This window comes from Botryllus schlosseri, chromosome 13 (assembly GCF_051294905.1).
Source record: "Botryllus schlosseri isolate E-star chromosome 13, Bs_hap1, whole genome shotgun sequence".
Classification (NCBI taxonomy): domain Eukaryota; kingdom Metazoa; phylum Chordata; class Ascidiacea; order Stolidobranchia; family Styelidae; genus Botryllus; species Botryllus schlosseri.
Genome location: NC_137248.1, coordinates 21666838 through 21672837, shown reverse-complemented (window position 1 = coordinate 21672837; position 6000 = coordinate 21666838). Strand labels below are relative to the sequence as shown.

At 41.8% G+C, this 6000-nt stretch overlaps 1 long non-coding RNA gene across 1 annotated transcript; it reads right to left on the bottom strand.

Annotated features, from left to right (window-relative positions):
• Window positions 1-3889: 3889 nt before the first annotated feature.
• Window positions 3890-4999, bottom strand: LOC145453563 (uncharacterized). Its single transcript, XR_013919822.1, has 2 exons — window positions 4808-4999; window positions 3890-4748 (listed from the first exon to the last, which is right to left on the bottom strand). It is a non-coding gene; the product is annotated as an uncharacterized LOC145453563 (long non-coding RNA).
• Window positions 5000-6000: the final 1001 nt, after the last annotated feature.

Here is a 6000-nt window from a genome sequence, read left to right as displayed (position 1 = left end):
AAAAGAGGACACTTTTTCAGAAATTTGCAAGATACAAAACCGGAGTAGAATTCCCAAAAACCGGTGAATTTTTCCCACTTTTTCGGTCGGTTGACTAAAAAAAAAAAAAAAAAAAAAAAAAAAGGTCTTCACTCCCGCTCAGATCTCAAAATAACGTTTTTTACTCTACATTGCCAGGTGGATGACTAAAAAAAAAAAAAAAAAGGTTTTCATTTCGCTCAGAGCTGAAATCACCGCTTTTCCTCCGAAATACCCGCCGGAGCTTCACTTCTGCGCTATTTTGCGGCATATCACTCGCAATTTCCTCTATATCTGACCTAAATTTTCAAAAAAGAGGACAAAATCTCAAAAAAGAGGACAAAAGGGCGTCCTCCGAGGACACTTTCAAAAAAGTCAAAAAAGAGGACAAATCCTCTTAAAAGAGGACGTATGGTAAGCCTACTATACCGGAACAAAGAATCTAATGAAAACAAGAAAATAAGGGCTGTCTGAAAATGGAAGACGCGACTAGATCAAGATCGAACCTACACGAAGCTGAGGTGGAAATCGGATTGAGATACTATGGTCTTCCGGCATCCTAATGTCTGTTCTGTTCATTAAATCATATTATGTCCTGTATATCGCATTTTACGTGTGTGTATTTGAAAATGTATGACCCGACGATAATCACTAAGAAATTGAATTACAAGCGCCGTGATCAAATATAACGTGCATTCTATACTTCATAAAATTGACAGATTGGATTGGCGATTGGAGGATCCACGTAGGTAGACTACGAGTAGTAAGAAGACTCTGGCAGTTATCGCAGTTGCTCTCTATCACAATACCATCAAATTACTCCCGCATGAACTGAACCCTGATCATTTCGCATTCGTTTCTATGATGATCTCCCGATCCTTTCGCTACAGCGCGACTACAGACTTTTGTCCTTGCTTGCTGTAGTTTTTGTATACTTTTTGTTGATCCTAATGTGTAATTGTATTGCAACGTGTCTGTAATACCATCGAGATGCCTTCATCAGTCAATGAAAAGGAATTAGTCGTTGTACATGAGGTACAGAATACAGCCATCCACAACGCCATATATCCCGGGTTACGATATATATTTTCATCTTCTAGCAGACGTGCTGGAAAGATAGAGATGAAAACAGGGCGAGTTGAACCAGTGTCCAAATACCAGGTCTAATATCAGCTCAGTTCGGTTCATTAGCATTTTTTATCAGTTCAATGCACCACAAAAATTGCTTTTGGGAGAAGACGGCGATTATTTATTGTTAAGTCTGCAAAGCAGAGGTAGCATAGCAGAGATGCGGTACATTGCTTCATTTTTCTTCGGATGGTACCATCGCATAGCAGTGGACAATGCTGGACTGGAAATCATTGCACTGCACAATGTACCGCGTGCTCACTGCTCATGCTCACGCATCGTGTACTGTGTCTTTGAGATTCACTGTGTGCTGCCATACGAACAATGTATTCGATATATCTAAGAGCATGGCGCTATTGTGTACCGATAACCTAAACACATAAACAGCCAAAGTCCGTCAATACTCAATAATGCCAGTATGCAGTATGTTGGTTTTTAACAGTTACGTCACACGAAACATTTATTTCGGATAGTTACGTCACACGGTTCCGGGTGAATAGTCTGGACTATGGCTGCGGGCTATTCGTCCGGTTCCGGACGAATAGCCACTGCCTATAGAATATAGGTATTGCAGTTGAACACAGCATAAAGGCCACAAACAACGACAATGTAGCCTATGCAAGTAGCTGTCACATACCACAATTTAACGTAGCTATGGATTGAAAATACATAACAGCTACATAAGTAAGGGAATGTATTTGCTCCGCATTACATATTGGCCGTCGCTACTATATAATTCCTACATGACTGTTGTATTCCGAAATCGATAGCGCGTTTCACTGTGCTGCCATAGCAATTTACAAGGTTGCAACGTTGTAAATTGCTATGGTGCTGCGATTGTCCAATTGTTAGCGAATAGTGCATGAGGCAGATTCGTTCGTGCCTCACCTGGCTGTTGTTTCTCTGCGACGGTATTGTCTGTAATAAAGCCGAGTGTCACCTTCCTTGGCGATTTTTGGAGGGGTTCTGGTGCTCTGACACTGTTAATATTTGGATTTTTGGAATCAGTGTGACGATAGCATTTGATTGATACCAGTTATTATGAATTCCGAGCTATTTATGATAAATTGCATTGTCTTAGGTGAGGCACGACGTCGACCAGCCCATGCCTCACCTGTGCCTCACCTCTCCTTTGGCGCTGTATTTTTGAATAATAATTATGCAAATTGATGGTGTTGGGTGAAAAAATGTTCAAATTTCGTTATTTATGAACATCGATGTAAAATATCAATATAATCATCGACTCATGGAGGGTTTTCACAATTTTCACTCACTCACCCTGACGACAGGTGAGGCACTGCCTCCCCTGCCTCATTGGACCGCACGTCACTGGTGCATTTCAACTTTTATCATATTCCCCATGCTTCCCCAGTAGACAATGCTATCAGTGTAGCAGCCGTGCTCTATACTGCCCCTTACGTCAGTTGTAGTATCATCGCATTATAGAAACTCAACAAGTAAACATGGAACGGCAACGACCGATTTTGCAGCTTCGTTCCGCTTCGCTGAGGCAGGAATGGAGAATTGTTTTGCGTAAGCGACTGTAGGATCATAGCATAGTGTCCTATATGGTGTCGACACAAGCAAATCTCACGCCTCAGTGAAATTGTATCACGTCACAATTTCCATTTGGCTACAGGCAATTTGACGGTCATTTTTGACCGGCTTACCGAGCATTAAATTTGATGAAACGGGTATCAATCGACAGCTGACTTAGCACTGATTACGAAAATATAAATTTTATTCCGCTCGTGGTCCTGGAACTCCCACAATATGCTTCGAATTTTTCATTGTTATCGAGATTGGCATTCCAATTATTAGGGTATGAGATACTCGAATGGCTCTGTCGCATAACCCGACAGTTCAAGATTTGCAGGATATCTGCTTGTTTCGTTTCTTTCTTCGCTATTGAATCGCTCATGCATACACTTTCATGATCTTCGGGTTTCAAACATACGTGACGGCATTTCGCGATCTTAGCTCCCGCAGAGCTGTTTAATTCGGTACTTCCCCATTTCACAGACGGCCTGGCGGGACAGCCCAAATTTCTTTTTTCCGGAACGCAGCAAGAAAATAACGCAATGTGGACATAATATAGTTAGTCCATAAAATAAGTCACACACCATAGCCCAAGCATCCTTGGTCTGCAAACTTGGCAGAAGGCATTGCAGCAAAACTCAGTGTTGGCTACTTCAACAAAATCAATAGCCTGAAAAGCTGACCCAGTGGAAATGTAATTTTTGTCGGCCTTGCCTTTGCGTCCGTAAAATGGGAAAGGACCTCAAATTTAAACGACAGTGAATAATCAAGTGATCGATTTACAGATAGTGCATGCACTGTCGTGCTTGACTGGGGTTGTTGAACTTCTAGCTTGCATAGATAACATTGAGATGCAGCTACCCCCTCACATAGCTCTTGGTTAAGCAACTCAAAACAAACCATTCTAGAAATAGTTTTATGGCATGTTTTTGCATTACTCCATTTTCCACAAAAGTTGCACTAAAAAGTTCCATGCAAAAATAGAAAAAGTTGCAATATAAGATTCCTCAAAACATTTTAAAACACTATATTGTGTGTATTTAGGAAGTTTCCGGAAGCTGTAAGAAAAAGTTGCAAAAACATGCCCTGCTAATGACACTGCATTGCACGCATGGCCGGTCTTCCATCTGGAGATCCATCGATCCCCAAGGGCTAAAGAAATTCTTTCTAATTCCCGACAACGTTCATAATACTTTACCGCAGGTCATCGCCAGTTATTTGAATACGGAAAATTTCCTCATACAACTACGCTCATGGGGAGGTGTGATTACTAATACATCAATTTTAAGAACGGAATAGAGTGATAGGCCCACTACTATTTCTGCTACTCATCGTTGTTGCTGCTACTGCTATCATTTCTACTGGTCAGTTACCACCACAAACCACAAACAAAAAGCGTCCAATCGAAGCGACAAATACTAATCAAAACTGTGTTGATGCAGGTAATTCCGAGTTTTCCGTTGTCCACAATTGAATTCCAATTCGACAGTAGAAGACGTGGGCGAGTATAATGATAGCCGCGAGAACGCAAAGTACTGCAATAACAATTCCCAGAGCCATTACTAAAATCGAGCGACTCGCGAACGAGACTACGATGATGACAGTAAGTATCAGCCCGATAACCAAGCAAACAGCGAGAACGAATACGGCTACCACGATGTTCAAGATGTACATATTCTTTGTGTCTTCCATTTTCACCGCGCAAGCAAGTATCCCAGCCAAAATGATCATCAAACCGCACCAGACACCCACACCGTTGCCTCCTATCGCATTCACACGTCCCATCGGTTCTGTGTTGTAGTCGCTTGGTGCCACACCGTTTGTAATAACAGTCAAGGCTACACCAACACTCGTCAAAGTTCCCATGATTGCTTCTGCAATTCCCAGTCGAAAGACTCGTTTTTTAACCCACGACAGATTTCGTACTTGTGCCTCTGCATTTGCCTGTAGGTCGAAATTCAAGGTTGCTGGCTGCGACATTTTTACTGATCTGCAGGCTTGTAGCTTTGTTTTTCCAGCATGCGGATCCTCTGATATCTTGTTAGTGCAAAACGAGATCTCGTCTTAAGAAAAGTACACATATTTGGTTGGTTTTTATTTGCGCGGCATCTCATTAGATTACCCCCTCAAAACATACACATATGCAGTTTACGTACGAAGGTACAATGCGCAATACGTACTCCCGCATGGCTTTATTGCATGAGCATTACAAAAAGAAAATAGTCACTAATAAATGCATATATAGTTTTGAAAGCCTACTACCGAGTATCACTACTACGATTCATCAATTCTGTTATCGAATTCCTTTGACTAATATAGGTTTCACCCACAGTTCAATGTTGTATTCCTTTATCTCTCTATATACGGTAGAGTTTCATAGGAGATCTTTGTTTATACGTTTCATTGGATGATATAAACACAAGACTTGAACAACACTGCGCATAATATGTGTAGACATGATACAGAATCTTGCTTTTGTTACCTCAGACAATGAATGTATATGACTATGACATATACCATTATCGTCCATTATTGCAAGCCAACTCAGTTGCGAAGATAACCTGTGAAGTAATCGGAATTAAATACACACCAACTGCTTGTGTAGACGTGGCCGACCAACCGTTTTGCTAGTCACGACCGCATTTTGATTAGTTATGGCCAGACCTGTTTATTTTTGGATTTCTCCAAAAATAACAACAATAGCTTAGTTTTGGATGTTTTCAAATTTTATTTTTGGAGAATCTCCAAAAATAAGAAATGAACGTGTTTTAGCCCTATTACTACTGGAAAACTCCACCGAGCGTATGTTATTATCATGTATCCAAATCCGCAAACACATCGACATCATCAGTGATCTTGATATAACTTTCAAATACATCTGTCAAAAAATCAAGTTGTTGGCCTGGAGAATACCCTCTAAAGAAAATCAGAGAGAGGCGCGCGGCCGATACGCTTCTCCAACTTGATTTTCGAGACCTCGACCGTCGCAATTGTGGGAAACATTGAGCCTAGGGGTTCAAAAACGGATGGATGGCGAACTCTCCAAACTCCTCAATCTTCCAAGTTTTGCTCCTGACAAGCGCTCGTCAGTGATGCGCTTGAAACCCTCTGATCCTCCACGAAGTTGCGTGCCTCATTGAACTTGACAACCCAACGGCCAACACCATCTGACCAGAAAACCTTCTTTGTGGCGTGCGTCGTTGTCCCAGTCCTCACCTGGACTGGCTCGAAGACGTTCGACCAGGCGCTGGAGCACTTGCTGCTCCTCGATTAGACTGCCAATACCCTGAAGCTTCGTGACGGTGTTGCTGCTCA